This window comes from Scyliorhinus torazame, chromosome 1, assembly GCF_047496885.1.
Source record: "Scyliorhinus torazame isolate Kashiwa2021f chromosome 1, sScyTor2.1, whole genome shotgun sequence".
Taxonomy (NCBI): domain Eukaryota; kingdom Metazoa; phylum Chordata; class Chondrichthyes; order Carcharhiniformes; family Scyliorhinidae; genus Scyliorhinus; species Scyliorhinus torazame.
This window is the reverse complement of record NC_092707.1, coordinates 248,460,236-248,482,806: the sequence shown is the minus strand read 5'-3', so window position 1 is coordinate 248,482,806 and position 22,571 is coordinate 248,460,236. Positions and strand designations below refer to the sequence as shown.

Here is a 22,571-nt window from a genome sequence, read left to right as displayed (position 1 = left end):
TTCGAATGAGGAACTCCTAAAGGAGCGTCAGAGACTCCAAATAGAATTTGGGCTCCTTTCCACAGGTAAGGCAGAGGGACAGCTGAGGAGGGTAAACGGGGCAATTTAGGAATATGGGGAGAAGGCTAGCAGGATGCTGGCACATCAGCTGAGGAAGCAGGAGGCGGCGAGAGAAATAGGGAAAATAAAGGATACGAGGAGGAAGGTAGTGATGGACCTGGGGGCGGTTAACGACGTGTTCCGTGAATTTTATATGAGTCGGAACCCCCGGTCGGGGAGGAGGGTATGAATCAATTCCTGGAGAGGCTAGAGTTCCCGAAGGTAGATGAGGAGCTGGTGGAAGTCCTGGGGGGCCCAATTGGGCTCAGGGAAGTGATAAAAGAATTGGGGGCGATGCAATCGGGTAAGACCCTGGGATCTGATGGATTCCCAGTGGAATTTTATAAAAAGGTTTTCTGGGCTACTGGGGCCACTTCTGGTCAAGGCTTTTAACGAGTCCAAGGAGCTGGGAGTGCTCCCCCCAACACTATCACAGGCATCAATCTCTCTCATCCTGAAGCGACACAAGGACCCAGAGAGCTGTGGATCGTACAGGCCAATTTGACTTTTGAACATAGATGCTAAATTGATGGCAAAGATCTTGGCCACCCGAATAGAGGATTGTATCCCAGAGGTAATCGGGGAGGATCAGACGGGATTTGTGAAGGGCAGGCACTTGATGTCCAATATTAGACGGCTTCTTAATGTTATAATACCAGCGAAGGGGCACGATGTTGAGGTGGCAGTAGCCATGGACGCAGAGAATGCTTTCGACCAGGTGGACTGGAAGTACCTATGGGATATTTTAGGCAGGTTTGGGTTTGGGCAGGGATTTGTGGATTGGGTCCAGCTGTTATACAAGGCTCCGGCGGCAAATGTAAGAACCAACCGAGTCCGGTCAGAATACTTTAGGTCTCTGTAGGGGGACAAGGCAGGGATGCCCTCTCTCCCCATTACTGCCCTGGCCATAGAGCCCTTAGCGGGGGGGGGGGGGGGAAATCATGGGGATACCAGGAGAATTTGGGCGATTTTCAAGCTACAAGTTAAATATCAGAAAGAGTGAGATGTTAGTGATCCAGGCACGGGGGCAGGAAAGGAGCCTGAAGGAGTTACCTTTGTGGCTGAGAGGAGTTTAGATATCTGGGAATTCATGTGGCTAAGGATTGGGGCAGCTTCATAAGATTAATCTGGGCAAAGCGGTCGATCAAATGAAAAGGGACGTCCGCAGATGGGACATGCTCCTGCTGACACTCGTGGGGAGGGTCCAGACGGTGAAGATGACAGTCCTTCCGAGACTGCTCTTCTTTTTTCAATGGCTTCTGGTTTTTGTCCCAAAGGCTTTTTTCAGGAAAATGAACGCGGCAATATCAGGTTTTATGTGGGCGGGTAAAACCCTGAGAGTAAAGGCGACACTCCTGGAACGGGGTCGTGGAGAGGGGTGCTTGGCCCTCCCGAGTTTTATTAACTATTACTGGGCGCCAACATATCGATGGTCAGGAAGTGGGTAGCAGGAGTCATGATATGCAGACATGCACATAATGAGATACAAACAGGCAGCTAATGAATACAGAGAACAGGACATAACCAATCAGCAGGCAGAACACTTGGGGGTGGTTTCCCACTATAAAAGGCACGAGGCACTCACACTTCCGCCTCTTTCCACTGGTGACATCTACAGTGCGAGTCAGGGTGTACATATCATATAACTCCTACAGCACATGGCTAAGAGGTAGTCTGGTTCAGTCAGACAGATTAATCACACTAGGTTAGCAGAGTCGAACTCACAAGAGGATTGAGCTAACTATGTGACAGGTTCAATAAATCATATTGAACTAACTTCAAGGTGTGGAGTATCTCTCAGGTAAAGCTGCATCCAGTTGCAGCCCGTGCTATCTTACTGTGCTCAACACGACAGTGGGGGGGAGGAGTCTGTTTGGGAGCGAGTGGAAGCGGCAACCTGCAAGGGTATGAGTTTGGAGGTTTTACTAACAGCGTCTGTCATTCTTGCCGGCTCGGTACTCAACAAGCCCTGCGGTGGTGGCAACCCTAAGGGTGTGGGGGCAATAGAGGCAGCACATGAGATTGGAGGGGGCGACAGTGTGGTCACCGATTTGTGACAACCACCGGTTTGCCCCGGGGGGGCTGGATGGGGTCTTTAAGAGATGGCAGCGGGCAGGGATTGAGAGATTTGGGGACCTATTCATCCAGGAGGGCTTTCCGACCTTGAAGGCACTAGAGGAGGAGTTTGAGTTGCCGAGTGGGAACAGGTTTCGGTACCTTCAGGTGCGGGACTTTGTACGGAGGCGGTTTCCAAGCTTTCCTCACCTCCCCGAGGGAACTACAAGGACAAGGCGATGTCAAAAACAGGAGTTGGAGAGGGGAGGGTTTCGGAGATATACAAGGAGTTGATGGAGTGGGAAGGGGTCCCTATCAAGGTGAAGAGGAAGTGGGAAGAGGAGCTGGGAGGAGAGATGGAAATTGAACTGTGGGAAAAAGCCTTGAAAAGAGTAAATTCATCCTCGTCGTGTGCCAGACGTAGCTTGATCCAGTTCAAGGTGGTCCACAGGGTCCATAAGACGGCAGCCCAGGTGAGCAGGTTCTTTGAGGTGTGGGGGTAGCCCGGTGAACCGTATACATATGTTTTGAGCATGTCCGAAATGGAGGGGATTCTGGCAGGGATTTGCGGACTTTACGTATGAAGTCCTGGAAGGGAGGGTAACTCAGAGTCCAGAACTGGCAATATTTGGGGTATCAGAAGATCTGGGGGCGGGGGTGGCCGATGTCCGACAGGGGACTTGGTATTGGGGTAATTAAGGACTAGGATGGGAGTAGTAGGGGACGTGTTTTCTGTTTTCTCTTCTTTTCGGTGTTTTGCGTGTGTCGGCCTACGCGGTTGTTTAAATGTTAAATGTGGCAAGCTGTGAAAATTACAAACACTTCAATAAAATATTTTTCTCTATAAAAAAAAAAAGTACTTGGAACTACGATGTTGTGGCCATTACGGAGGCATGGATTTCACAGGGGCAGGAATGGGTGTTAGATGTTCCGGAGTTTAGATGTTTTAAGAAGAATAGGGAGGTAAGAGAAGGGGGGAGTGGCACTGTTAATTAGAGTGTGTATCACAGCTGCAGAAAAGGAGGTAGTCAAGGAGGGTTTGTTTACTGAGTCAGTATGGGTGGAAGTCAGAAACAAGAAAGGAGCAGTCACTTTATTAGAGTTTTTTTATAGACCCGCCCAATAGCAGTGGAGAGATGGAGGAACAGATTGGGCGGCAGATCTTGCAAAGGTGCAGAAGTAACAGAGTTGTTGTCATGGGTCCAACTTCCCTATTATTGACTGAAACCTTCTTTGTGCAAATGGTCTGGATGGAGCAGATTTTTTTCTGGTATGTCCAGGAAAGATTACTGACTCAAGATGTAGATAGGCCAAAATGCACCACAGTAACCTGGGGGTTGTTTAAGGAGCACTTGCTATGAGTGCTGGATAGTTTTGTCCCACTGAGACAAGGAAGGAATGGTAAGGTGAAGGAGCCTTGGATGACAAGAGAAGTGGAGCTTCTAGTCAAGAGGAAGAAGGAAGCTTATGCAAGGTTGAGGAAGCAAGGATCTGTTACGGCTCTAGAGCGTTACAAGGTAGCCAGGAAGGAACTCAAAAATGGACTTGAGCTAGAAGGGGGCATGAAAACGCCCTGGCGGAAAGGATTAGGAAAAATCCCAAGGCGTTCTACATGTGTGAGAAATAAGAGGATGATCAGAGTGAGAGTAGGGCCAATGAGGGAACTTTTGCCTAGAGTCAGAGGCGGTAGGGGAGGCCCTAAATGACTATTTTGCTTTGGTATTCACTAGAGAGAGGAACCTTGTTGCTCGTGAGAACCGCATGAACCAGGTTAATAGGCTCGAACAGGTTGATATTATGAAGGACGTGCTGGAAATTCTGAAAAGCATCAGGATAGATAAGTCCCCTGGGCCAGACAGGATATACCCACTGTTACTACGGGAAGTGAGTGGGGAGATTGCTGCACTGCACTGATGGCTATGGTCTTTGCGTTCTCACTCTTCTAGTATCAGATGATTGGAGAGAGGCGAATGTTGTTCCCCTGTTCAAGAAAGGGAATAGGGAAATCCCTGAGAATTACAGACCAGTCAGTCTTATGTCTGTGATGAGCAAAATACTGGAAAGGGTCCCGATAGATAGAATTTAGGATTATTTCGAGAAACATTGTTTGATTAAAGATAGCCAGCATGGCTTTATGAGGGGCAGGTCATGCCTCATTTGAGTTCTTGGAGGATGTGACGAGACACATTGATGAAGGTCAGGCAGTGGATGTGGTGTATATGGATTTCAGTAAGGCATTTGATAAGGTTCCCCATGGTAGGCTCATTCAGAAAGTTAAGGGGCATGGGATACAGGGTAATTTGGCTGCCTGGATACAGAATTGGCTGGCCAAAAGACGACAGCTAGTGGTAGTGGATAGAAAGTATTCCGCCTGGAGGTCGGTGACTAGTGGTGTCCCATAGGGATCTGTTCGGAGACCTCTGCTCTGTGGTTTTTACAAATGACTTGGTTGAGGAAGTGGAAGGGTGGGTTAGACACAAAGGTTGGTGGAGTTGTAGATCGTGTCGAGGGCTGTTGCAGGTTACAACAGGACATTGACAGGGTGCAGAGCTGGCTGAGACATGGCAGATGGAGTTCAACAGAGACAAATGTGAAGCGATTCATTTTGGACGGTTGAATTTGAATGCTGAATATAGGGTTAAAGGCAGGACTCTTGGAAGTGTGGAGGAACAGAGGGATCTTGGGGTCCATGTACATAGGTCCCTCAAAGTTGCCACTCAGGTTGATATGGTTAAGGTATATGGTGTGTTGGCTTTCATTAACAGGGGGATTGAGTTTAAAAGCCACGAGGTTTTGCTGCAGCTTTATAAAACCCTGGTTAGACCAAACTTGGAATATTGTGTCCAGCTATGGTTGCCTCATTATAGGAAGGATGTGGATGCTTTGGAGAGGGTGCAGAGGAGATTTACTAGGATGCTGCCTGGACTGGAGGGCATGTCTTATGAAGAAAGGTTGAGGGGGCTAGGGCTTTTCTCACTGGAGTTAAGGAGGAAGAGAGGTGAATTTTTAAAAAAAAAAATTTTTTAATTTTATTCTCCCCCTTTTTCACATTTTCTCCCGCATTTACACCCATCAACAATAAACAATAATCAGCAAGATAGGTGAATCCCCATAACAATAACAACGATCCCATTCTCCCACTGACCCCCAAACATCAGCCCGCATGTTTACATAAACAAATGACAAAAAGGAATCAGGGATTACCCATAGTCACCCTTAATATACACAGCCCCCCTCCTCCTCTCCCCCCCCCCCCAAACAAATGTTCGATGTTATCCAGTTCTTGAAAGTGCATAATAAATAGTGCCCATGACTTGTAGAACCCCTCCATGCTTCCCCTCAGTTCGAACTTAACCTTCTCAAGGGTCAAGTATTCCAACAGGTCCCCCCGCCACGCCAGGGCACTGGGTGGAGAGGCTGCTCTCCATCCCAGCAGGATCCGCCTTTGGGCGATCAACGAGGCAAAGGCTATATCTGCCTCCGCACCCGTTTCCAACCCGGTCTGGTCCGACACCCCGAACATGGCCTCCTGGGGACTCGGGTCCAGTTTCACACGCAACACCTTGGAAACTACCCTAAACACCTCCTTCCAGTACTCCCCTATCTTTGGACAGGACCAAAACAGATGAATGTGATTGGCGGGCGGGCGGGCGGGCGGGCGGGCGGGCACCCCCCCCCCCCCCCCCCCCCCCCGGGGCAACGCTCACACACATCCTCTACTCCAAAAAAAAAAAAAATCGGTTCATCCGCACCCTCGTGAGGTGCGCTCTATATACCACCTTCAGCTGCATCAGCCCCAACCTCGCACATGAGGTGGAGGCATTCACTCTCCGAAGCACCTCACACCAGACGCCCTCCTCTATAACCTCTCCCAGCTCTTCCTCCCACTTTCCTCCAGTGGTGCCTTATCCTCTTCCAAAATAGCTCCGTACACCGCTGACACTGCCCCCTTGTCGTCAGCACCTCCTCCAGCCATGTGGAGGCCGGTTCTTCTGGGAAGCTCTATCTTCTTCCTGGCAAAATCCCGAACCTGCATGTACCTAAACACTTCTCCCTGCCCCAGCCCATACTTCGCTTCCAGCTCCCTCAATCCTGCAAACCGACCCTGAAGAAACAAATCTTTTAGTGTCTTAATCCCACTCTTCCCATTTCTGAAAACTTCCACCCCACCTCCCTGGCTCAAATCTGTGGTTCCCCCCGAATCAGCATTTCCCTTGACCCTACCCCCAACCCGAAGTGTTGGCGAAACTGCCTCCAGATTTTCAATGAAGCTATTATTACCGGACTCCTGAGTATTTCCCCGGAGCTATCGGGAGCGGCGCTGTTGCTAGTGGCCTTCAGCCCCGACCCCCTGCACAAACTCGCCTCCATTCTGACCCACTGAGAATCAACCCCTCTGACCCAGCTCCGCACCTTCTCCACATTCGCCGCCCAGTAGTCGTACAACAGGTTCGGGAGATCGAAATCCCTTGCCTGCCTTCCCCTCTGTAGCAGCACTTCTCACTCTGGCCACCTTCCCTCCCCATATGAATGAGGTACTCCTTCCCTCAATCTCCCTGAAAAAAGAAGATTTTGGCAGGAAAATCGGTAGTCATTGAAAAATAAACAGAAATCGCAGCAACACATTCATTTTAACCGCCTGTACCCGACCCGCCAGTGACAGAGGAAGGCCATTCCACCTCGCCAGATTGGCTTTAGGAAGAGAGGTGACTTGATAGAGGTGTACAAGGTGATGAGAGGCATGGGTAGAATGGATAGAATGTATAGCCAGAGACATTTCCCCAGGGCGGAAATGGCAGTCACGAGAGGACATAATTTTTAAGGTGATTGGAGGAAGGGATGAGGGAGATGTCAGACATAGGCTTTTTTTTTTTTTATAAACAGTGGTGGGTACATGGAATGCACTGCCTGCGGAGGTGGTGGAGTCAGAGTCATTAGGGGCTTTAAGCGACTCTTGGACAGGCACATGACATCAGTAAATTGAAGGGGTGTAGGTTAGGTTGATCTTAGATTAGGATAAATGGTTGGCACAACATCGTGGGCAGAAGGGCTGTACTGTTTTATGTTCTATGTACCCTTCATTCCATCTGTCAAAGCTATTCAGCATTTTGTCAATTTAGCACACAAGATCCGTGGCAAATAAAAAAAGCAGAGTGAACATTTTGGCCTCCTTCTTTAAACAAATAACCTTTTGGTGAACTGTTCAAAATTTTAGACAAAGTTAACTTATTAACTAAAATGCTTTAGCAAGGTTCAACAACATTTACCCACAACAGCACACTATTAGAATCATTTCTTTAAAAAAGGCCCAGCCTAATTGTGTGGTAGGTTTAAACATTATAAATAGATTAATTGTTACCTCCAAACTTCCCATTAAATAAAGTGTTTAATTTATATGCAGGTGGTGGACATAATTGAGCTGCTTGTAAAAAGACAGGCTAAAATGGGTTGTTAGTTTAGGTGGTGCAATGAGTTTAGGTGGCGCAATGCAATTGTACACAAATATTTTTTAAATGTGAAGATTAATTCCAGTTTTATCTTTCACCAACTGATTTCCTAGAAGAGAACGCATACTACATAGAAAAACAATGAATACAAAGTACACAGAACAAGACTTTATGGGTAATAAACGTCAGAAGCCAATGGAGTATTTAAAGCGTTAAAATATGCCAAAAGCAAAGTCCAATAACAAATGGATACCAATGTCATGACAAATTATTTTTCTGAACAGATTAGTGTTAAATTGAAAGCGGTTTTTCCTTCAAGACAAGTAGTTAACACTGAGGTAGGGATAACAGCAAGGGTTAAACCACACAGATAGAAGACCAAGGAATAAAGTGTAGAGTGGCAAGAGTGCTGTGCAGGCAGGCATTAGGTTTGAGACTGTTTCAATGAAGGAAGGTTTCAATGTAGTAAAAATTAAGATAAGGCACAAGAATTCTGAAGGTCAATCTTGGCTAATCAGGTATGAAATGCCAGAGGATAAACAGCTAGTATTACTAATGAGCATGTTTGGTCGGAAGTAGGGAAGTTGTACAAAAAGGGAAAAAATAGTGCATAACTCCTCATGGTATTATGGTTTTTTTTTAAGGGAGCGCCGCACTATCAGAGGGCCAGTGCTGGGGGAGCACCGCATGGTTGAGGTGCCATCTTTCAGGATGAGCGAGACATCCGGGGCTCAGTCTGTTCTTTCGGTTGGGTTTAGGGGATGAGATGTGGGTGTTCTCCCAGTTTCCTGGGGCCAATATTTAAAAAAAATAAATTTAGAGCACCCAGTTCTTTTTTTTCCTCATTAAGGGACAATTTAATGGTATTATGCATTAAGCATACATGTACATACAATGGACACTTACTATACAAACACCATGCTTACCTCACAATTAAACTCGCACAGTATGCTTTTAAGTTTTGATCAGATGACAGTGAAGTCAGGACACTTCATCAAGCCAGAATGAGTTGTTTTGCTGGTGATAAAATTTGCATCAGTCTCACAAGTACTGCATGTTTGCAGTAGCGCACTGATATAAAGATAAATTAAAACATCCGCCAAGTCCCCTAACCTGTATTAAAGTCAAGGATAGTCCTAGAATCAAGTAATTAGACAGAAAAAAAAAGAGTATATTTCTCTGAAGTGCACAATGTTGTAATTTAAACGTATCATCAATGCTGGTTTCTCGCATATCAAAAAAGATAAGCATCTCACATAGAACTCCTACAGTGCAGGATGACATTCGGCCCATCGAGTCTGCACCAACCCTCTGAAAAAGCCCCCACCCTATCCCTGTAAATCCACCTAACCTTTTGGACACTAAGGGGCAATTTATCATAATCCAAAGATGTGCAGGTAGGTGGATTGGCGAAAGCCAGAGCGCACAGGCATGGGGAGAAAGTGCAAACGCCATACAATCATCCAAGGTGGCAACAGAATACGGTCCCTGACGCGGTGAGGAAGCAATGCTAACCACTGTGCCACCGTGTCGCCCAGACTGCTGTCTCAAGCATGTCCAAGTAAGCAGGACTAACTTATGTACTTTGTTCAACTCTATATATTGGTTTATTGTCACGTGTACCAAGGTACAGTGAAAAGTATTTTTCTGCGAGCAGCTCAACAGATCATAAGTACATGAAAAGACAGGAAGAAAATACATAATAGGCAACACAAGGTACTCAATGTAAGTACATAAACACCACCATTGGGTGAAGCATATGGTGCAGTGTTATCAGGTCAGTCCATAAGAGGGTCGTTTAGGAGTCTGGTAACAGCGGGGAAGAAGCGTTTTTTGAGTCTGTTCATGCGTGTTCTCAGACTTTTGTATCTCCTGCCCGATGGAAGTTGGTAGAGCGAGTAAGCCGGGGTCTTTGATTATGCTGCCCGCTTTCTCCAGGCAGCGGGAGGTGTAAATAGAGTCAATGGATGAGGCAGGTTTGTGAGATGGACTGGGCAGTATTCACAATTCTCTGAAGTTTCTCGCAGTCTTGGGCCGAGCAGTTGCCATACCAGGCTGTGATGCAGCCAGATAGTATCTTTTTATGGTGCATTTGTAAAAGTTTTGTAAGAGTTAATGTGGACGTGCCGAATTTCCTTAGTTTCTTAAGGAAGTATAGGTGTTCTGTGCTTTCTTGGTGATAACGTCGACGTGGGTGGACCAGGGCAGATTTTGTACGTGTGCCCCATGGAATTTGAAGCTGTTAACTATCTCCACCTCTGCCCCGTTGATGCTGACAGGGGTGTGTACAGTACTTTGCTTCCTGACGTCAATGACCAGCTCTTCAGTTTTGCTGGCAGAGAGATAGATTGTTGTCACTGCACCAGGTTCTATATCTCCCTCCTGTATTCTGACTCGTCGTTATTCGAGATCCGGCCCACAATGGTCATATCATCAGCAAACTTGTAGATGGGTTGGAACCAAATTTTGCCATGCAGTCGTTACAGCGAGTATAGTAGCGGACTAAGAACACAGCCTTGCGGGGCCTGGTATTGAGGTGTTGTTGTTTATTCTTACTGATTTGTGGTCGGTGGGTCAGAAAGTTAAGCATCCAGTTGAAGAGTGAGGAGCCAAGTTCTAGGTTTTGGAACTTTGATAGGAGCTTGGCTGGGATAATAGTGGTGAAGGCAGAGCGGTCAATAAATAGGAGTCCTTGTTGCCGAGATGCTCTAGGGAGGAGTGGAAGGCCAGGGAGATGGCGTCTGCTGGGGACCGGTTGCAGCGGTATGCGAATTGCAGTGGACCAAGGCATTCTGGGAGTATGGAGTTGATGCGCTTCATGACCAACCTCTCGAAGCACATCATTACGACTGAAGTCAGGGCCACCGGACAGTAGTCATTGAGGCACGTTGCCTGGTTCTTCTTTGGCGGTGTATGATGGTGGTCTTCTTGAAGCAGATGGGGACCTCCGAGCAGAGTAGGGACAGGTTAAAGATGGCCACAAACACATCTTCCAGCTGGTCCGTGCAGGCTCAGAGTGCGCAACCTGGGATCCCGCCCGGACTCGTCGCCTTCCGAGGGTCCACTTTCAACAAGGCTGATCGGATTTCAGAAGCTGTGATGGTGGGTATGGGTGTGTTATGGGCTGCTGGGGCACTCAACAGCGGACCGTTGGTTTCCTGCTCAAACTGAGCATGGAATGCATGGAGTTCATCAGGGAGGGGTGCGCTGCTGCTGGAGATACTGCTAGGCTTCACTTTGTAGTCAGTTATGTTGTTTAGGCCTTGCCACAACTACTGAGATAGGTCACCATATGAGCCAGAGAAGCATAAAAGGAGTCTGCTTAAAGTTTTATTCTAGTTCTCAAAAGCATTGGTGGCTACAATTAACTTTCACAGCTATTTAATGTGTTTGCCTGTATCTGGAGTTAAATTGTCAGTTTCAACCCAAGACCCACTTTCCATCAGAGAACAAAGGGGGAAGTCCAGCAGCCAAACTATTTCCAATACTTACCTTCAATACATTTTAAATGACTTAAAAGCAAATTACTGCACATGCTGGAATCTGAAACAGAAACAGAAAATACTGGACAATCTCAGCAAGTCTCACAGCATCTGTGGAGAGAGAAGGGAGCTAATGTTTTGAGTCTGTTTTTCCTTTATGTATTTGGCAAGATACTGGAGTAAAAGGAAGATTCAAGAGCGGAGTAAAATGATGACTGAAAATAAAATGCGGGGTCATGTGATGTAAGCGCAGGAGTAGTAGCTGAGTTATTGCAAACTCCACTCATCTTTTAATCCTGATGCACAAGCCATAATTATTTGCTCTGCAGGTGCATAATCTGTGCTATGTTCCTGGAAGAATCTAGTGAGATTTTGGCGATATAGGGCAGAATTAAGTCAAGAAAATCCTGGTTTGATTTAGGTGGGTGGAGATGGCCAGGGTAGGGCACAGTTCGCAGTAGCAGTTTCAATGGTGAGCAGGCCTATGCTCCAGCGATGCCGCTGATGTTGAGATTATGGCTGCCGTTGTGAACTAGTCTTGGGTCACCAGCACAGGCTATTGCAAAATATTCTAAAGAGAACGGTGAACCAAAGAGAATCCTGTCAGTCGATAGGGCAGTGTCCTTGGTGGGGGCTCACCATCATGCCTTGGAAATTCTGCTGCATAGTATGTCAAACATCCTGGTTGATTCGGGGATGGGGCCGGAAAGGAGGAGTATCTGTGCGCCTGGTCTCCCAACGGGAGCTGGGGAGGAATCCCCAGCTGAACTGAGAACTGGCTGCCATACTTTCACAATCTCTATTTGAAAGTTGGGCATTGGGAGTTTGATGGAGCACATTGTATTCAGTCTTAGAATCCTGGAGTCAGTCGATGACTTGGACCATGTGTTCACTGAGAAAGGTTGGAAGCAGCAGGAGGAGATGGGTCTTCACCACCTGCCAGGGCCTAGGGACAACGTGATGGCCGAGGTGAAAGAGCTTCAGTGAAACTCTGGATGGAACCTGGGTTCCTCAACAATCCGGTCATGGCTTTGACTATGCCAAGCTCAGTGTACGGTTATATTATCCTGCAGTTGCTTAATCCTGAACTTTGTTCCCATACCCAATTGTTATTGCCTTTAATCCTGACAAGGGTGTATGATGTAAAAGCACAGAGGAGTTTGTCACCTGCAACAATCATGCTGATGTGGATGTATAATGAGTTGTGCATTATTATTTTGTGTGTGTGTGCTGTAATCCTTGCTTTAACAGTACATTTTTTTACGGTACCCTTCACTTTATTTATAGCTGAGTGGCACCACAGCAAGGTGGCAGATGGTTGGTATGGCTTAAAGTCCTCATTGCAGTTGAGGAAAACCCCCACTAAGAATATTGGTGTCATGTCTTTCTTTTGTACTTCTGTTACTTTGGGATTAAGGAATCCTTGCTCATCTCCAATGAAGGAGAAGACAAATCATGTATTCTGAAAAAGACAGGTTTTTTTTTTTTTTTTAATCCTGTAGTTGGCACCTGTCAGGCCATTATTAGGACGATTGGAATGTAGGAACAGAAGTAAACTATTCTTCATCTCTGTTCTGCCATTTAATGAGATCATGACTGGTTAGGCTGAATGGGAGAATAGGGCACACTCCTCCAAATGATCTTGTATAAGACTTCCGGACTGTCCTCATCACAGTAACTTCATTGCAGTGTTAATGTAAGCCTGCTTGTGACGCTAATAAAGATTGAGGTTATACTGTTCTGTTCCTGGTATCCTTTAATAAACAAAAAAGCGTACATTGCTAGAACTTGGCTGACATTTATTGGCTAATCCTGGTGTTCCCCTCCCACTGGGGCTCCTTTATCTGGATAGAGATGCTGATACCGGCTCGGATTGGTTATATTTAATTCTGGAGGGTTTTCTGTATCTTAAGGGGAGAATTGTATCCCTTCCCGAGATATCCCAATGAGCCCTTCCCGAGATCCCAACAATGATGAATGTCTTGACTATTCTTCGGTCTTGTCAGTGGGGTTTACTTGATGGGAAGGTGGTTTAAAGTTTTCTAGCGGTGTAGAGGCCTGAATTGTGCCTCTGATTTGACTGGAGAGGGAGGTCTGTTGTGCAGCAAATGGCATAGTAGAAGAATAGTTGAGCTAACTGGCTCCTGTACATGCGCACACTGCCAAGCTACATCTTGCACAGATGGCAGTGTTCTGTTGTTTCCCTTTTCCTGCAGTCACCTTTCGTTGCTTGGAGATCTTGAAGCAGAGTTTGGTTCCAATTGGTTATATTGTACCACAGATCTCATATATTGTGTAGCTTTCTTTGTTGGCCTATGGAGGTTGTGCACCACAGTGCCATGTGCTCATGGCTTTATCCTGTTATGCTGAGATCTCCCACTCTTTTTGGTATCCTTTCATGTTCTGAAAGGACAGACTACAACAATTACAATGGCTGATAATCTGAACCAATTGTATGAATAATGGCTGGTCTTCTCTGTATATATGTGCGAAATAACAGTCCCTCCTGCTGGATATTTGTTGCATCTTGTGGTTAAATATAAAATATCCCCTTAGAACTAACGTCTTCATTTTGTTGTTGTTTTGGAGGTTAAAGAATTGTCAACTGGCTCCGGCAAAGGTAGGTCTCATATCAGAGGAAAATACTTTATAATGTGTCATTGGCACTTCTGGTAAAATTGGAGTTTTTGGGGGGGAAAAGAATTATATTTTGTTAATCAAATATTTTTTGGCTGTATGAGCAAGCGCTTCACATGGAGGTGTGCATCATTTTCCATGTTTTCATTGCTTTATCCTCTTCTTCCACCATTCTCTAACTTATCAGTCCATTCGTTCTCTTTGCATAAAGAGAAGCGAAGCACAAAGTTCAATTTTGAACCAACTGTGTGGTGCCCTATCATTTTCTGTATTCATCTGCGCAAAAATATTTATGCTGTACTGTACGAGTTGAGGGTTTGCTGCATTTTATAAAAATGGAAAAACTAAAATTAAAACATTTTGGGATACAAGAATTGGATAAAAAGGGAACCGATAATGGTGCACCTGTACGAGTGAAGAAATAGCTGGGAATAGGGATTCACCTCACAAGATATTGTGGTTGTATAGCCATTATTGTAGCAAGTGTACTAGTGTGGTGTATTTTTTTGAAATTAAAAAATATTCTTTATTAATAGATAACAAGACTGGGCTGTTCCTCACTGGTTTGCATCTTTTCTCACTATACCAAATTGAAAATATACACCACTAAGAACCAGTGTCCCAAGTTACCTTATAGGTTTTGGGATACCCTCGCCTTTTTTTAAAATCAGTGGGGTTAAAAGGTTATATTTTTCCCCACAATGATGTGTATACGCTAATACAGTTTCACATATTTCTTTCCATGTGCCCATTAAAAGGATGCCATGGCCCAGCTGTGATGATTTCAGCAGCATCATCTTTGGTCCTAGCCGTTGCCTGCTCAGTCACTTCAAATGAAATCATGGAGCAAATTGCTCAAACTGCGCATGCCGAGTGTATTCACAGCATTAGCAGGAAATGCAACCCTATTCTATCAAGGTTTGCGACCTCACAACACCATCTGATTCCTTTCCTCACACTGAAAGTCACATTCCAGCACCATGTTTGACATATGGCTTTATCAATATATTGCACAGGCAGCCAAGGCACATACATTTCCCTCTGCCAGAATCAAAATTAAGCCAGTTTCCTTCCTGATGTGTGCATTAGCTCAATCAGTGTTCTTTGAAAATATTTAACGCCCAATATATTTCAAATACACCTCTGCAGAGGTAGAGTTCAGTTAAGATATTAAGCGTGGAATTCAGAGATCCCAAGTCAGAATTCTGCCAAACAACAGAAATTCCTTAGCTGGGTGACAGGGATGGGTGGCATGAGGTAGAAGAAAGAAGGATAGTACACCCTTGTCACAGGCACATCATTTGAGTTTGGCAAGAACTGTTTTGGTACAGTGGCTGGAATAGAGGCCTGATTTGGAGGCGCTCTTAACATGGAATCACAGGAAAGATGGGCATGGGTTTAGGAATGATGTTCAAGGACTTTGGAAAGGAAAGAGTTTAGGGGTGGGGGCTTGCGAGGACACTGGGCTCTCGGACTGTTTTTGATTGTGGAGAGGGGAACAGTACCTCAAGAGAACCGAATTGTTAAGAACATCAGGACCATGAAATGAAGCTGGGTGATCAGCAGGAATAGGGTTGAGAAAGCAGGAGCTAGCTCTCATGGACAAGGTGAGCTCAGAGGGCAAATGGGGAGATAGGAAAAGAACTAAAGGGTTGAGGAAGGGACTGCCTTAGATGAAGTTTGACCTAGTGGAAAGTGGCATTAGTTTGTTTGAACATTAGTGATGGAGATTTCCATGTGCCCCTTCTAAAAATGTGGCCCAGCTAGGTCCACCTGTGAATGACAAGACTAGTTATCCATCAAATTATGTGCCAGTCAGTAGCTTCAGAAAGGTTGTGGTGAGCAGAGGTTCAAAGGTCAGATAATGGATTTTACAAGGGCAGTTGCTGGACACAACAATGTGAATTGTAGTAGGAAGAATCAGAAGATACAATTTTGGAAGAGGTGCAGGAATAGAGACTCCTGGGTTGACTGTATAAAATGAGGCAGAATACAAAAGGAAGGATTGGATTGGTTTATTGTAACATGTACCGAGGTACAGTGAAAAGTATTATTCTGCATCCAACTCAAACAGATCACTCCATACAGGAAAAGAAAATACATAATAGGGCAAACATGAAATACACAATGTAAATACATAGACACAGGCATTAGGTGAAGCATACAGGAGTGTAGTACTACTCAGTAGAGGTGTGTGAAGAGATCAGATCAGTCCATAAGAGGATCATTTAGGTGCCTAGTAACAACGGGGAAGAAGCAGTTTTTGAATCGGTTAGTGCATGTTCTCAGACTTTTGTATCTCCTGTCCGATGGAAGAAGTTGGAAGTGTGAGTAAGCCAGGCCAGAGGAGTCTTTGATTATGCTGCCCGCTTTCCCAAGGCAGCGGGATGTGTAGAGTCAACGGATGGGAGATGGGTTCTTGTGATGGACAGGGCATTATACCCAACCTATATAACTCATTGGTTTAGGCCTCAACTGGTATACTGTATCCAATTCTGTTGTCAAGTGTCAAGTGATTTGGAGAGAATACAGAGCTGACATGCAGAAAACACCAAAGATGTCACTAAAGAATCTGGGATTGGACTAGTTAAGAGTATAAACACTAGGGGAAAATGTAAGAGGTACAGGACTTCAAATCTAGCCATCCAAAAACCAGAAATCAAAACCTGACTTTCTTTTTAAGATGGCCATGCAAAATCTTTTGAGTATTATTAAATGAGTGAAAACATACAAATTAGGAGTAGGCCACTTGGCCCCGTGAACCCGCTCCATCATTCAATAAAATCTCGGCTGACCAGATTATAACTTCTACCCACATCCCAGCCTACCCACAATAACCTTTCACCTCCTTGTTAATCAAGAATCCATCTCACTCCACCTTAAAAATATTCAAAGACTATGCTTCCACTGCCTAAAGTGTTTTCCAGAAACTCACGAACTGTAGAAATAAATCTCTCATTTTTGGTCTTAAACAAGCTACCCCTTATTTTGTTTTATAAATGAGCACCCCTAGTTATAGGTTCTGAAAAGAGGAATCATCTTCCCACATCCTCCCTGTAAAGACTCCCAAGGTTCTGATGGTTTTGATCAAGTTGCCTCTTACTCTGGATACAAACCTAACCTTTCCTCATCATACAACCGGTCTATTCCTGTTGTGGGTCTAGTAAACCTTCTCTGAACTGCTTCAAATGCATTTACATCTTTCCTTGAATAAGGAGACTAATACTGAACACAAAACTTCAGATGTGGTCAGACCAGTGCCTTGCACAACTGAAGCATAACCTCCCTACATTTGTTATAAATTCTTCTCAGTAAAATTCTATTAGCTTGCTGTACATGCATACTAGCTTGGTGATTCATGCTCCAAGACACCCAGGTCCCTCTGCACCGCAGCTTTACAATCTCTCGCCAGTTAGATTAAAAAACATTGTTTTTTAATTCTTCCTCTCAAAATGGACAATTTCACATTTGCCTACATTATACACCATTTGCCAAAGTTGTGTCCACTAACTTACTTGTCCTTTTATGGCATCCTTGCTTCCTCTTCACAATTTACTCGCGTACCTATCGGAGTCATAAGCACAGTGGCTAGCACTGTTGCTTCATAGCTCCAGGGTCCCAGGTTCAATTCCCGGCTTGGGTCACTGTCTGTGCAGAGTCTGCACGTTCTCCCCCGTTTCCTCCCACAGTTCAAAGATGTGCAGGTTAGGTGGATTGGCCATGCTAAATTGCCCTCAAGAGTCCAAAAAAAGGGTTAGGTGGGGTCACCTGGTTATGGGGATAAGGTGGAGGCATGGGCCTTAAGTAGGGAGTCTCTCCAAGAGCTGGTGCAGACACGATGGGCCAAATGGCCTCCTTCTGCACTGTAAATTCTTATGATTCTCTGAATCAAAGGAATTTGAATAAAGGAGATACGTTTGCCATCTTCCAATCTAATGGAACCTTCCCTGAAGCTCGGGAATTTCAGAAAATTAAAACCAACGTATCAACTATCTCATTAGCCATTTATTTCAAAACCTTACAGTGAAGTCTATCCAAACCAAAAGATTTGTCAGTCTGCTGACCCAACAATTTGCTCAATACCACTTCCCTGGCAATTGTAATTTTCCCACGCTCCTGAAGAGGCTGCTGCAGTGGTATGCTAAGTAATTATCCACTTTGCACAATTGTAATTTATCACGCTCTGAGTGATCATTGTGCAACTTCAATTCTGGGTGTTTCTCTAGTGGTTCAGTGGCATTACCAACTCACTATCCAGCTTAGTGTGGCTGCCTTAGACTTGTTCACTATCATTTTTATCAAATTGTGGCACAATGGTTAGCACTGCTGCTTCACAGCGCCAGGGTGGCAGGTTAGATTCCCGGTTTGGGTCACTGTCTGTGCGGAGTCCACACATTCTCCCCATGTCTGTGGGGGTTTCTTCCGGGTGCTCCGGTCTCCTCCCACAAGTCCCGAAAGACGTGCTTGTTAGGTGAATTGTACATTCTGAATTCTCCTTCCGTGTACCCGAACAGGCGCCGGAATGTGGTGATTATGGGCTTTTCACAGTAACTTCATTGCAGTGTTAATGTAAGCCTACTTATATCAATAAAGATTATTATTAAATACTGAAAAATGCCTCAGGACCTTTTTCATAAAAATGGCAGACTCAATCCTGAGGCTGCTAGCTTTGAGACACTACCTGTGGAGTGTTAATTAAATTAATAAGAAACTATTTCCAGTGACAAGTAGTAACCAGAGGACTCACATTTAAGAAACGGGCAAATCAGTCAGAGGTTAAATAGATGTGTTATGGTGATCTGAAATGTAAAATTAATAAAAGGGTGACAAAGATCAAGAGACTTGGAAAAATACTTAGTAGCTCGAGCTACTAGGAAAATGGACAAGAATGAGACTAATTGAATAACTCCTTCAAAGGTCTAGCACAGGTTTGATGACCAAATGACCTCCTTCTGTGTTATGTCACTCTATGATTCTGTGGCTGCAAGTTTCAACAAGCCAAATAGAAAGGGCCGCACCATAGAATTTAAACATCAGCTATAAGAAACTCGAGCTAATGTTCCGCATAAATCTAATTTAATGTCCTCTATTTCGCAACTGTGGTTTTACTAATTCCCATCAGGTGCCTTTGACATCCATGTTTCAGCACCACATTACAAGGAGCTATATGCACACAGCCAAAATGGAAACAGTAAAATGAGTTTCATTAGACAATCCAAATGGCTGTCAAACACATCAGTCTAAACTGCTTTTAAACCCAAGCCATTAAACATTTGGCTGGCTAAATAAAAGTTAACAGAAGCAATTTTAAGAAACGTTTCAAAATAAACTTTCTAATAATGTTAATAGACTACTGCATGCAGTGTTGCAAACTACACTATAGAAAGGATTATCAAAGTAAAACACATTCACCAGATCAAAGACAAGACACCATGACCAGGATTCTCCGCCGGCGTGATTCTTGGTTATGCAGACGCCCGGGGGGGTTCCTGACGGCGTGGGGCTGCCCCAGTGGGAAACCCCACTGACCGGCTGGCATAACGGAGAATCCCACCAGCCAGTCGGGGCAGAAATGTGGCACGGCAGAGAATCCCACCCCATTACTTCCACTAGATTGAAAGCAAAACTCCTGCATACAATTTATGCTCAGCCTTATCAGCCAATTTATGCTCAGCCTTATCAGCCTAAGAGATTGCCAACACTATAGTTGGCATCAAATTTGCAATTTAGTTAGAGACCTTGGATTTTCAACTGCACTTGATTCTGGTATGGAGAACAGATGGTAGCATATGACTTTGAAGTTATCACACCAGCATCTGTTGTTGCCTAGAGACAAGCAAGACATCTAAAAAGAGTCACTCAAAAGTCAAATAAAACGCATATTAAAATTGCCAGAATAAAACAGACTGGGCGAGCTTGACAACACACCTCAAAGACCTCTCCAGAGGTCACCCCCCTCAGTCCTCATTTCAAAGAAAAGAGCTCCCCTACAGCCAATATGTCACTGACAGCGCAAACTCTAGTTCGATACAATTCTATTATAATTAAATCTTATCCAGTGTCTTTATGTTTTTGGAGATTACAACTGTTTGCAATGGTAAACAAAATAACACTTTTGCTTTTCAATACCAACCCTCTAAAAATGAACACAATCCCTTCAATGCAGGAGGCCATTCGGCCCATCGTGTCTGCACCGACCCTTTGAAAGAGCACACTGCCTTGGCCCAATCTCACGCCCTATCCATGTAACCCTACCCAGCCCCTGGACATTAAGGGGCAATTTATCATGGCCAATCTAACCTGCACATCTTTGTGACTGTGGGAAGAAATCGGAGCACCCAGAGAAACCCACGCAGACACGGGGAGAATGTGCAAACTCCACAGAGTCACCAGAGATTAGAAACAAACCTGGGCCCCTGGCACTGTGAGGCAGTGCTAACCATGCTTGTTTTTTTGTTTTTTTTTTTAATTACTTATTAGCCCATTTTGCAACTTTGTAATATATCTGTACCCCTATTCCATTTACGACACTTAATTTCCAAGAGTATTTAGCCTCTATTCTTCCTACCAAACTGTACTTATTTTATTAATTGGATGTTCATCTGACCATTACACAACCATGGTTTCCTGTATTTGACAGTCCTCCTACCGTGACACAATTTTGATTTTATCTGCAAATTTATTCCAATTCCCCAGCTCAAATTATGTTAATAGTGAATGAATAGTGATCCCAGCAGCTATCCCCGTTTAATATCACTAGCCAATCAGAGCAACCACCTTTAACCCGTACTATTTCACAACTATCTAGTTACCTATTCTGCTAGTTGCCCCAACTCCACATTCTGATGCAGAAACAAAATACTGCAGATGCTGGAAATCCGAAATAAATAAAAAATGCTGCAAATATTCCAGGTGAGACAGCTCTGTTGAAAGAGAAACAAAGTTAATGCTGGACGCTGATGACTTTTGTCAGAACTGATGGAAGATCATTGATGTTAACTGTTGTTCCACATATGATGCCCGTCTTGCTGGGCATTTCCAGCATTTTGCTTTTCTTCCACCTTCTGACCTTAGCCACAAGCTAAGTTGAGTTTGCACCGACCCGCTGAAAGAACACCCTACCCAGGCCCACCTCCCCTACACATTCCTGGACACGAGGTGAAATTTAGAATGGCCAATTAAACTAAACATGCACATCTTTGGACTGGAGATTGGAGCACCCGGAGGGAGCCCATGCAGACATGGGGAGAACGTGCAAACTCTGCAGTCACCCAAGGCCAAAATTGAGCACGGCTCCCTGCTAACCACTGAAATATTTGCTAAAAATCTGTTATGTCACCTTCTGTTACTTCTTCAAAGAATTCACTAACATTGGTCAAACACTATTTTACTTTGCAATCTGCACTGACCATTATATTTTCATTTCCTAAATGTTTTCTATTACATCTTCAGCAAGGGTTCAATTATCTTTCCTATCATTGATATTAAGCTAATTGAACTTATTCCATCTCCTTTTTATCTATTAGAAACACATTAGGTATCCATTAATCTTCTGGCACTATTCCCTCACATTAAAATCCAAACCAGAGGTTGAAGTTTTATTAGCTTTTAAATTTGTACTTCCCTATCAGAATAGAATAAAAACAAAAATTTCTAGTGATACTCAAGTCAGGCAGCACCCATAGAAAAAGGTCAGTCAGCACCCATGGAAAAAGTTAACATTTTACCTCAATGATCTTTCATCAGATTTAGTCCAGGCACAAATACTTGAAACAGAAGCTGTTCGTTACAAGTTCCACCATCCTAGCTGTTCACCATTACACAGTAACGCTTAATATCTATAACTCAATTGGCTTGAAACATCTGCAAGTCAAGTTGAGCACTGTTTATGTTTCACTGAATTATTCTTGCTTCTGTATAATTTTAATTCTTACAAAGCTCAATTAGCAATTTCTACAGAGCTATAATTATGATATTTCTCACAAATTCAAGAGCTGATGAACATAGTAAGGGGGGCTTTGATACTTTCAATATCAAAGCTGACATCAGAAGCATTAATTGTTCAGCTGGCAGCCCAGTAAGACTCAGACAGTAATATAAATATTACGCTTCAAAATCGTCGCACATTTGCCCAAACGTGCTTATGTAGGCCCAAGAAAATCAAGGTTCAAATTTAGGGTAGAGTCACAAAATGCACTGCTTAACTAACATTCCAGCCAGCTGGATAAGTCAAGGGATAGCAAGATTACAAAACAAATAAGAGTGAGAAAACAGCTAGATTTCCCACATATCCAAAAGGTATAAATACTGTAGTTCCTTAGTGACTCAGCAGTCACTGCTGCCTCAGTTCCAGGGACCCAGGTTCAATTCCGGCCTTGGGTAACTGTGGTGTTTGGGCAGCACGGTGGCGCAGTGGGTTAGCCCTGCTGCCTCACGGTGCCGAGATCCCAGGTTCGATCCCGGTTCTGGGTCACTGTCTGTGTGGTAGTTTGCACATTCTCCCCATGTTTGCATGGGTTTCGCCCCCACAACCCAAACAATGTGCAGGCTAGGTGGATTGGCCACGCTAAATTGCCACTTAATTGGAAAAAGCGAATTGGGTACTTTAAAGTGTGGACTTTCTCCCAGTGTGGGTTTCCTCCGGGTGCTCCGGTTTCCTCCCACAGTCCAAAGATGTGCAGGTTAGGTGGACTGCCAATTCGAAATTGCCCCTTAGTGCCCAAAAAGTTAGGTGGGGTTACTGGGTTATGGGAATAGGGTAGCGGCATGGGTTAGATAGGGTGCACTTTCTTAGGGTCGGTGCAACTCTATGGGCTGGGCTGGATTCTCCAAAAATGGGGCTATGTCCCAA

At 44.6% G+C, this 22,571-nt stretch overlaps 1 protein-coding gene across 7 annotated transcripts in view; it reads right to left on the bottom strand.

Annotated features, from left to right (window-relative positions):
* atl2 (atlastin GTPase 2) overlaps positions 1 to 22,571 on the bottom strand; it is a 116,319-nt gene that overhangs the window by 82,375 nt on the left and 11,373 nt on the right. The window contains exon 1 of one of the 7 annotated variants that reach the window (XM_072504395.1): positions 6,568 to 6,700. The exons of the other annotated variants lie outside the window; for them this stretch is intronic. The gene's annotated coding sequence lies outside the window, so the exon portion shown is untranslated. Of the gene's footprint in view, positions 1 to 6,567; positions 6,701 to 22,571 lie in introns of those variants that run through there. 7 annotated transcript variants of the gene reach the window in all.